Genomic DNA, 12,036 nt, shown 5'->3' with positions numbered 1-12,036 from the left:
CAACTTCAATAGCACGGGTGTATATCTATTCGGATCATTTTCATATCTTTTAGTTATGATTTTTTTAATTTATTCATCAACATTGCATGATTGGTTTTAGACATTCATTTTATTAAAATTTCATTAGTTTCTTGCATGACGATGGAGCTACAAAATATTACATTGTCAAAGATTTTCAAATATTACGAGTTCCGTATAGAATTATTGCAGATCTTGTTTACGTCTTTATGAGGAGCCTTTTGAGATTATGATTATCTTATTAATGATTTTAATTTTCATGTATTCTTTTGTTTCTCGTTAAAAAAATTTCAGCCCGGGTGGATTTTAAATCCTGGCTCCGCCATTGGCTTCGGCGATGACGGTGATGGTGGCAGGTCGGCGGCGGCCGAAAAAGCAAGAAGAAGAAGAAGGGCCGATCGTTTCTTGAGAAGAAAGGGGAGAGAGCGAGGGTTTGGGGGCCTGGGTTAGGGATTTGGGTTTAATTTTTGTGTTGTAAAATATGTTTTAAGTGTATATGTGTGTGTATGTATGCATAGATGGGTGTGTGTGTGATTTTAAAGGTGTTATTTATTTTTAAAAAGTGCCACTCAATTTTAGCAACTTTTGACCCCAAATTTACTTGCACCTTTAAGGTACCCATTTTTGAAATCTCAAATTAAAATATTAAATTGAATTTTACTAGTCCGGGTTTAAAAATGCTAATTTTTGAAAAATTTAAAAAATAAGTTCAAGAATACGATAAAAACGATTTTTTTGACACCCGAAAAATTTTAAATTAACATTTCATCTATTTTTTCTCAATTCTCACAATATTTACTCTTGAAATAAAATTTAAGAATTTTTCGCCGAAATCTACCATCGCCGAAAGCCGGAATCGAAAGTCACTGAACTCAAGAATCTCAATAATAATTAACTAAAAATATTTGAGCAAGTTATACTTTAAAAAAATTTAAAGCAACTAACTCTAAGAAATTAAAAATTAATACTTAAATATTTTTATGTTACAGCAATATAATAAATATTTAAATAATAACAATGCGATTAAAAAAATAATTTAAACAAACTTGACGAACGATTAAAAGTCATTTAAATAAATACACAAGCGAAAATAAAAACCATTAAAAACAGTTGGACAATTAAAAAGGATTTAAACAAATAAGCTAGACATTTAAAATAATTTAAAATGACTAACCGCTAAACTTAAGTTATTTAAAATAAATAAGTTGAGCAATTAAAATCATTTAAATAATAAATCTTATACCTTTAAAATCTTTAAATCAAATAAGTAGTGTAATAAAATAATTTAAATGAGTAAACTTAAACAATTAAAAATATTAATTAAATAGTTAGTAAAATAAATAATTTGAATAAATAATTAATAAGTTGTTTAACGTAGAGCCCGTTTAGATTTCATAGATATTTTTTTTAAAAAAATGCTTTTTAAGCTATACTTTTTTGCTTTTGAAAAAACTTATTTTTTGACTTAAAAAGTACTTTTTTAAGTACTTATCTGACCATCCAAACACCTTATTAATTGAAAAAATACTTTTTTAAAAAGTGATTTTTTTATCTGACTCGTAATTTGCAGACTATTGCGTTAGTTCGAGGGTTTACATGGTTTACCCATGCTTATTAAAAATTGATAGATATATTTTTTTAAAAGAAAAAAATGGAAATTCATGAATTAAAAATGTTAACGAATTTCATGTTGCAATATCATTTTACTTCGGGGGTGGTGAGAGGAGGAGAGATCTACATTATTGTTCTGCATCATCATTATGGCAAATCTTGGAGTAAATGAAGAGGGATCAGTATTGAAGCATCAAGCGAATCGGAAATCGGCGGCGAAGAGTAATTATGGGTCACCCACATTCTTCGTCTTTGTGGATTACCTTTTCCTGTGCATTTTCTTCAGTTTCCTCGGCTTCATTCTCTACAAAATGGCTGGATTTTGATTCAGAAAGGTGACTTTTCGACAACCTATTTCTCGTTTTGTGCGATTTAGCTTTTGTAGAGTCTACATTTTTCTGGAATCAATTTGTGGTTTCCTTTTATGACGTCGTTGTATGTATTTGATTTTCGGCTCTTCCTTCTTGTTTCGATGTTTGTTTCTGTGGGTCATGGAAGGATCCCGGATAAAACTGTAGTATAATTTGTTTGTCTGAAACCTGGGATTGCGTAATGCAACTCTGGTCATGATGGATTCAATAGGTTTTTTTTGGTGTTTTGGAGTCATGATATTACCGGTTCAAGAATGACGAACTGATAATCAATCAAGTTATCAAACTGAATGAAATTCTAGGAGAAGTGTTGCAAATAATGTTTGGGCACGAGCTATAGTACTCCACCAAGAAAAGTAGTTTTGGTTTAACTTTTTAAGGAAAAGACATATGAGAGGTTATTCGTGTTCAGAATCGTGGTGACATTGCTTGAATTTTTCTGGGGGTATGTGGTACTCATATCATCTAAGTTGTATAATTTTGGTGCCCGATTTAGTTTTATTCGGTTGGAATTACTGGCATTGCGTTCAAGAGGTTAAGGTTACCTGATGGTTTGAAACTTCCGAGGCTAATCATTCTCGTGCATACCTAGCTAATAACTATCTTGCTGTCAAATATTATTTACAAAAACCAGAGACTTAAAAACTCACATCTCCTTCAAGTCCTTCATCCTCTTACAAAGAGTAAAGAATGTTCTTGTGAGTTATAGCAAATACTGGTTATATAAAATCCTGAGGTTCATCCTCTTACAAAGAGTAAAGAATGTTCTTGTGAGTTATAGCAAATACTGGTTATATAAAATCCTGAGGTTTGTCATACTCTAGCGACTTTTTAGGACTTGGTTTTTTTCTGGGGAGATAGTGGATAAGTTGACTGATTAGTCATTCTTGTTACCGCTCTACGTAAGTGTGCATGATATCAGAGATTCTAAGATCATAAATTTTGTGACTCGGTTTTTTACTATTATTCCTAGTTGTAAACTCGAGCAATCATTGAGGCTTGTTGACTCGGTTGTTTTAGCATTAAATCACTTAGACATAGTTGAAGTGGAATCTGGTTTTTAGTTATCGACTTAGTCTAATCTGACTAAGGTATAAAAGCATAAGGCTAAGAGTTTCGGACTTTCAGCCACATAATTTGAATGGAGTGATTGTAAAGTGTTTTGGAGAATCAAAAGGTTCTATAAGTTCCTTGAGGGTAAAAAATGACAGCAGTAAAATGAATGCAAAGCCTTCAAATCTGTATATAATATCTCTTATTTTCTGCATTTGTATATTCCTCATGTCAAATTCCTTGTGTTTTCGGGCAGTAACGACTGCTCAAGCAAATTCAAATTGCTCAAAGGACTTGCAAGAAAGTTAAAGTCTTAATTAGCTTTTACAAACAGAATACTTTTATGTAATAGTAGTATCACTTTATAAAAAAACATTTTGAAAATAAAAGCGGGGATTACATGTGCCCGCAATTTATGGAATTGATTTTCTTAAATTATCGTTAATGTCGTATATGAATTGCAGATACTCGGAAAGAAGTATGCTATAAGGAAACTCTTGATATGATAAAGTATAAAACATTGGATTTTAAGAACTTGTGTTTTGCATAAGCAGTAGAAAAGAGGGTTCATGAAGCCCAATTTTAGAATCAAGAGTAAGCACTTGCGAACTTTCTGATTTTCTTTAAGGTGTTTTATGCAAACATGCTTTTACTTGTCGCCGGAGAGTTGGTAACCCATTGATTGCTCTAATTGTGTTGTAGTGTGTCAGAATAGCTCTTGAGCAGCCCGGTCAGAGGCGGAAGGTTTCTGGTAGAGAGGGAAGCAAGAAGGCTATAAGAAATTTTGTTTTCATTGCATGTTCTTGTTAAGACAATATCACCTAGAAATTTCGATGTATTAGACGAGTTGTTACGTTTCAGATTCCAGTTTCTTTTAATATTTGCCTCTACTGTTTTTTACTTAGGGAGCTTACACAACTTGATGGCTGATTAATGGACAAAATCCAAAATCGGTAGATAACGAGGAATGTGTGTTCGGTTAATTTAACTACCGATTGAATCAAACTATATATGAGTGCATGAACACAAACAATTTTTGAGATGTTTCTGCAGTTTAGCCCAAGATTCAATTGGTTTACCATCACGTGAATGTGAAGTCTTCAGTTTTGGCGACTAGCACTGTGTGCCCACTGAAATGAGTCGCATCAAGGGTTATTTATCTATGTAAAAATTACCTCAATCTGAAAAAATTGATGCGTCAGTCGGCACGATCCGATGAGCTTTCACGCGCAAAATGAATATTTCCCTTTGCCAATTCGAACTACAAGCATCCGCTTCTTAGGAAATAAATTCCAAAAGCATCCGCCATCAAGTGAGAGTGACAACTTTTTGAGGGATTTCGCATGAAAATCGGCCTTGAAGACGGAGATGGTTTGTGGCGGCGTGAAGAAGAGGGAGGAAAGGGTTGTAAACTATTCCCGAATGACCCTAATTCTCGAATGGTATCGAAAACCTATCACGGTAAAAAAAAACGATTCAATTAAGGGTGTCATGGTATGTAGCACGGTAGGTCATCGCATCAAGAGGTGACTCGCACACCAAAAAGAAAATTTGGATATAAGTGACCTGATCCCGTAACACAACAGGTCCAATCATTCACTCAAGAACTCAGGGTTGAGCGACCCCACTACGGGTTATATCAAGGTACATGATTAATATGATAATACATGTAGCATAATAATTGTGATATAATATATGCACATAAGTTATGCCATATAAACATGCAAATATAGAACATGCATACTCAACCAGGATATCCCGGATAGTACGTCCGTACCCCAAGATAAATAACCTGACAACATTGGCTCTCTAGTCCAAGCCTATAAGTAGATAATCACCATATCACTTACTGTCTACTAAAAGCCTTAACTAGACTAATAACTACTCACAAAATCTAATCAGAATCTAGACTTATACCTGCTTCCGTCGTTAGCCCTTTGATGTTGATGTCTTGAAACTCTAGACAACTCCATTACGATCTCGATAGCCTCGCTATCAACTGGTCCTCAAGACAACGACTGAAAACCTTCCAAATCAACAAGAAACGAGAGAGAGAAGAGTGAATTTGAAAATGAAAGTGAAGTTCTCGACTCCTATTTATAGGCGAAGATCGGACCTTCCGATCCCTGGATTGGAGCTTCCGAACTGACTTTGGAGCATCCGATCACTAGCTACCAAACGCGTGTCCTTGATTGGACAACACATTGCTGTCGACGGAGTTCGGATCTTCAGAACTATTGTTCGGAGCTTCCGATCTCTCGCGTCAATTCACCAATCAGGAAGCCAATAATTTTTCCAAAGGCGATCGGACCTTCCGATCACGGGTTCGGATATTTCGAACTCACCCTTTGCCTCCGAAGTACAACGCTGCTTTCGATCTTCTCTTCATAGCTTCCAAACTATCCAATAACTTGAAGTCATCGGAACCATTTCCGATTGTTCTGAATCCGATTTCCAATTCCTTAAATCCAATTGGGAATTCCTTAATCGTGTTTTGGCTAATTGAATATTTTTAGAGAATTGATTAACTTAATTAGAAATCGGGTTCTACATTCTCCCCAACTTAATAGTTCCGTCCTCGGAATCCATACTAGGAAAATTAGAACAAAACATCACTGAAAATAAGATCTCAATTCTAAACTACAGTTTTACAATTACAACTGAACTGCGCAAAGAAAAATACAATCAGAACAACTCCGGATGCTCGGAACGCATACGACTCTCTAACTCTCAAGTTGTCTCTTCAGTGCCTCGACGTTGCCACTGAACCATGACTAGAGAAATGCGCTTATTCCGAATAATCTTGTCTTTTTTTCAATAATCATGAGCGGTCTCTCCACGTATGAAAAATAGGACTCTAACTGAACCTCTGTTGGATGCCGAGTGTACGACTCATCTGCAATATACTGACGAAGCGGTAAGCCACATCTCCGAATTTCTCTAGTATCTCAAATGGACCAATGAATCTTGGTGCTAACTTTCCCTTCAGACCAAACCTCATCTCCTTCCGGAACAGTGATACTCGCAAGAAGACAGGCTGAAACGACCCTGACTCAACTTTTAAATTAAACTAAATAAAATACGGATTTTTCAAAAAATTTCGGCATGACCTCTCTGTTTATAATACAACCCACCTGTCACAGACAGCAGTCAAAAATAAAACGACCAACAATACTAAATATTTTAGACCGAGAAACGAACGAAGAACTGAGAAGAAGATACGACAATTCAACCATTAAAATAATTAACACTTTGATATTTCCATGCCCCAAGACAATCAATGAATCTTTACATTTACATTAATCTAAGAAACAGGATAAAAGACTATGAAATGTTAAAATAAACTTTTGCGAAAGAATAGCATAGGTCAGAGGGATGTGTCGTGCCCGCATCGCAGTCCGCTCGATAGTCTTGCCCCTCAGTCTATAAGAAATACTTCTCACCTGCAAACAATAAGTGTAGTGAGTCTAAAAGACTCAGCAAGAATATGTGGGGGGGGGGGGGGGTTAACGAGTACTACGTAAATACAAGCACACGCAGTTTAAAAATAGCTTGATAATAGAATATCTTGTGCCCTTAATTTGAATAAAATGTACTTCTAAAATGAGAGAACATAAATATAACATATGCATGGCTAAGTCATGTATATTCAATGAAACTGCATAAACTGTATCTGAATCTGTAACTGTAATTGTAACTGTGAACTTAGATCCTTGATTGTGACTCTGTGATTGCGATCATAATCATGGCTATAGTGCACAATGACACAAGGAGGTCGAGATGAAACCCAACCCAATCTTGCCCTATATTTGTAAGGGAGACCAGAATAGCTCCGGCGCCACACGAACACATGCTAAGGTAAGAAAACTCATAATGATTTGGTAGGGAAGGCCAAACCTTCTTTCAGCCCCACAGAAACACATGAATATGTAGTCACAACCATCTCACTTCGTTCAAAAATATTTGTTTCCTTTATTGAATATGAGACTTAGCATGCATATGTAAATATGACGTACATGTAAATGTTAATCAATAATCATGCATATGACTCACACATGGATGATCGGGATGGTGATTTAGGAAACAAACCAAAGGATGGGAAAAACTAAACCATAATGTAGCGCTTAAGGCAAATTGGAGCGGTTCGCCTGTAAAATATGTAACTTGCTCGATTCCTGATCAAAAAGGATTCCGCTTGAAACCACGACTCCATGACACTTAGAACTAAGCCAAGAAATCATCCTCGGAATTTTTTCCTAAGCGATCATTTTATAAAAAATCAACTTCCGGGCAGCAAGCCCCTTTGGCTTCAAAATTCTGCACCTAATCAATCAAAAATCTAAAACTCGACCAAAACTTATCCGAATTGATTTCCGCTTGAACCGACATATTCCCAACATCCTAACTATTCCCAAACTCGAGCCCTTAACCAAAACATGAGATAAACCCTGTTTTAAAAATTCGATTCCGGACAGCCCTGTTTTTAAGAAAAAAATCTGCACCTCTCTTTTCGAATGCCTAGAACTCAGCCGAAACTTAACCGAATTAATTCCCTCTTGAACCGACCTAACCCCGATATTTAAGACAATTTCCAGACCCGAGCCCACCATGGCATTTCACTTTTAACCCTGTTTTAACCATATGTTTCCGGACAGCCCCCAATACTCACAAAAATTTGCTCAAGTTACCATGTTCCAACTCAATCCAAGACTTAACTATAACTCTCCCAATCTCCCGAGCCTCCAATCCTAGTACCATGACCAACAATCACCTCGTTTCCAGCCCTTACCACTCACCTTAAATCACCATAAACCCCAGCTCAAGGACAGCCCCTCAAACACTATCAAACCGAGCCCCAAATCCTCAAATTCTAATGCATCTCCAACCAAACCTTCAAGCCAACTACAAGCCAACCTAGAAGCTACCATGTGAACTATATATCACCCATGGTAGCTCCTCAATCACCATCCAAACCAACACAATTAATGCACTTCAAACTCTAAACCATGCCAAGAGTAAACTGTGAAAGTTTTCAAAGAAAAACTAAGGCATGTAAAATCTGAAACATCGAATTTGGCATGGCAATCCAAGCATTTGCATTTTCAAATTCCATCATACACCATAATACATCGAATAACACTAGTTCACAAAAGTATAAAAGTCTCGGCTAGAAGGGGAAAGGGAAATCGATCAGGGCACCAACATGTATACGCATATAAACTTCAAAAATTTTTAAAATAAAGGTAAGCCACACAATGTCTAATCTACAAAGTGCAAAGAGGGAACCATATTCTTGCCTTGCTTGGACAAATAAAAAAAAATCGAAGGGAGTAAAAGCCAAGTGAGCTGCGGCCGAGCTGTCGAAGGCGAGAAGGGAGCTGAAATCGAGCTCAATGGGAGGGGGAGTAGCTCGACCAGTTTTCTTGAAGGTGACTCGCCGGAAATGAAAGCTGCTGGCGGCGAGAATGGTGGAGAAGATTTTGAAGAAGAAGCCGATGGGAATGCTTGAAGAACAGGGAACAATTCGCCTCTTGTGTGTGTTTGAGTATGTGTGTGCGTGAGTTTTTTAGTGAGTGAGAAATGAGTTTTTTAGTGAGTGAGAAATGTGTGGCTAGGATTTAATCAAGAGCTAGAATAGACAACTCTAGAAAAATGAGAGAGTTGGGAAATTTCATGAAAAAGTGAAACACACCTTTAAAAAAAATGCTAGATCACAACTAGCAATTAGGACTACAATTTAAATCGCATTAAATAAAAATACAAGCTTGAAAATTTTAAGAATTAAACACTTTAAATATTTCAATGTCACGGCAATGAGTAAAATATTTAAATAACAAGGATAGCAAATTAAAATAATTTAAATAAACTAGACCAATGTTTAAAAGCAATTTAATTAAATACACAAGTGGAAATAAAAACCTTTGAAATGATTTAGACATTTAAAAAGGATTTAAATAAATAAGCTAGACATTTAAAATAATTTAAAATAACTAACCGCTAAACTTAGGCTAATTAAAATAAATAAGTTGGACACTCGAAAATATTTAAACAAATAGGATAAACAGTTAAAACCATTTAAAAGAATAAACTAAACAATTAAAATCATTTAAATATGCAAGCCTAAACCTTTAAAATATTTTAAAACAAATAAATTGCACAATATAATCATTTGAATAAATAATGAAATATTCCATTAACACATAATTCACATAAAGAATTTAAATCAAATAAACTTAAAAATAAAAATCATAATATTTATTAAATTAATGCATGCGATTTAGTAGATTGAATTTTTAGGCGCCAAAATTCCTTTCCCCCTTAATTGAAATTTTGTCATCGAAATTCAGGATTTACTAACTAAGATCCAGATACAATAGACCAGATCGGCACTAACTACTCTTACCTAGTACCTACACGAGTCGACGCTACTAAGCTTTTACTGCGCACTCTGATGCTTACTGACATCCATATCATCAAGGATCTGACTAACTCTTAATGCAACATAAAATTTACAATTCCTACATCTTCCCAAGTGGTTTATCCTCAATGAAATTTTATCACTCCTTAAATTTTCTTTCGATCTAAATTTGCAAACTTAAAAACGTCATCTTACTGCAACTGATAAGTTCTACAACCTACAGATTCTTAGATCTTTAAGTTATTGCACGACCTACATTATGCTAACCTTATATCCTATGTCGGAATTCCAAGTAATAGAGTCCATATAACCAAATAAATAATTTATGACGACCTCAACCATAACTTAAAACTTTCTAACAACCAAACTATGCTTATTGTCTATTTAACAATTAACTCAACACTTATAATATGGAATTGAGCTCTTAAGAAATTCACAAGTCTACAAAATACTTAACAACTAAACACTAAACTTTTCTAAATAGGATAGCTAAGGGACCATACAATTACACCTCGTTAAACCTCAAGATATAAGATGAATCTAACTCATGCTTCCACAACAACGACACATGAACCCATCATGTGTCACTAACAATTCTGCGCCATGCCCAAATGATAAAATAAATTACCTATCTCCTCAACAATCGCATAAGGATGGACAAAACGAGTTAATTTCCTTATATCCCCAAGTCGTTAATATTACGGAACTACGATACCTTCAAGAACAACTTAATAACCATTTGAAATTCCAAAGGCCTACGCCACTCATTAGTAGTGCAACACTTAATGATCCTGGGCTTCTGTTCAATATCTTACGCAACGACTACGAAATCCCTAATTACACTTCAAGTCAAAATATACTACGAGCTATTATCCAATTATTGGATTAGATTGTTTCTATGTACCAAACAATTCCTATATATCGCCTGAAGACATAATTCAAATCCCTAGTTCAACTAGACAGCAATTCGGAAAATTCAAAAATTCCCAAATTTATTATATGTACGACCTGAATTCATATTTCGAGAACTTAGTATACATTTGGACACCTCGAAGAGTTCGTAATCCGATCGTAAATGTTTTCTAATTACTCCTCCAGTACTTTAGCATTTCACCGGTAAGTAAATCTACCGTTTATCCAGAAAACATCCTAAATATTCTATTCATCATTCTATGTTCATAGTTGGTACAATAGCCTTACCGGTTGACCTTCACAAAATCTTAAAATGCTAATATAAAGTATCCAAAAGTATTCTAAGGGCATCTCTTTTTTCCTATCTCGCGACTGATCACCCATTTAGCTTACTGAAGTCATCTGTTTACTCTTAACAATCCTATTTAACATTTGAAACAACCCATTCAAATAATTTACTAACTAGTAGTCTTCTCGCTGGATCTAGTTATAACTAGTAGTCGTCATTCCTCGGATCACAACAATAACTTAGAATTTTATCTAGTACTAATATTAAATTCTCACAGTCTAAACACTTTCTATGAGGTTACGGGCCAATTCTCCACACAAAAAATCAAAATGATAATTGAAATTATGATCCCCCCATATTCTCATCATGATGGATCTTGAAAGGAAACAAACATACAAGTAATGCTGCTTAATACGAAAATAATGCAAGCATTACAAACAAACGAGTTAAAAAATAAAAATCTAGATAAGTGAAAACAACTCACTCATAATTCAATTCTAGGGGTGAATACATAATAATGGAGGCTCCATGAATAATGAATATGAGCCAACAAGGCACAAATCTCGCGATCGTTTGCCTATGGGTAATGAAATCATGCTCAAACAATCCAAGCACAATTAAGAGCAATCGGTGTGACTTCAGTCAAGCAAAGTCTACCCACGACATTAATCAGGGAAAACAACGATCTCAAAGTAAAATCAGATGTCAGTCACACAACGTAAGTAGATTACCAAAAAGAAAGGCAAGGTGAATCTTACTCACATCAACATGCGACTCTAGATCCGAAGAAAAATTTTCAAGAAGTAATAAACATGAACAAGAGTTTATTAAGAAGTTCAACTAATTCCAAGGTGGCAGAATTCAACGCTGATTGATGTCATATGAATCCATCAATGCTCAAAGAAAGTGCAAATAAATTTTGGATACTCAAAAGTATATGTTACAACGGATTTGAGAATAAAAGAAGGGAAAAGGAAATAACGATCGGAATGGTAGTTCACATAATTGAAAGATTCATAGTAACCGACTCACTATTTCCAAAAATCATATTTTCCCAAATAACAAAAGAAGGACTCAAACTATCCATAATAATATAAAATCAAGTTCGTATCCCAAGTCTTCGCACGAGATCGGTTTATAAACTTAACTGACAAAACATGCACCTATGAATTTCTAAGAAAACTATTCACTTAGTTTTATCCGACTAAATTCCACCCATAAGAGAATAAATTACCACCAGGACAGATCAAATAATACCTCATAATATGCAAGTTTAATATTTTCATCAAGCTCCTACAATCTCGTCAAAATTACTAACACTACCTAATAATTCAAACAACAACCAAGTACTGCCCAAAACTGGA

General features: G+C 35.0%; 1 long non-coding RNA gene across 1 annotated transcript; it reads left to right on the top strand.

Moving 5' to 3' along the window:
- The first annotated feature begins 1,750 nt into the window (after positions 1-1,750).
- On the top strand, positions 1,751-3,935 carry LOC140894518 (uncharacterized). Its single transcript, XR_012153849.1, has 2 exons — positions 1,751-1,964; positions 3,756-3,935. It is a non-coding gene; the product is annotated as an uncharacterized lncRNA (long non-coding RNA).
- The last annotated feature ends 8,101 nt before the right edge of the window (positions 3,936-12,036 follow it).

This window comes from Henckelia pumila, chromosome 4, assembly GCF_033568475.1.
Source record: "Henckelia pumila isolate YLH828 chromosome 4, ASM3356847v2, whole genome shotgun sequence".
NCBI lineage: Eukaryota > Viridiplantae > Streptophyta > Magnoliopsida > Lamiales > Gesneriaceae > Henckelia > Henckelia pumila.
Note: the sequence above shows the minus strand (reverse complement) of the source record. Positions and strands in the feature narration are given on the sequence as shown.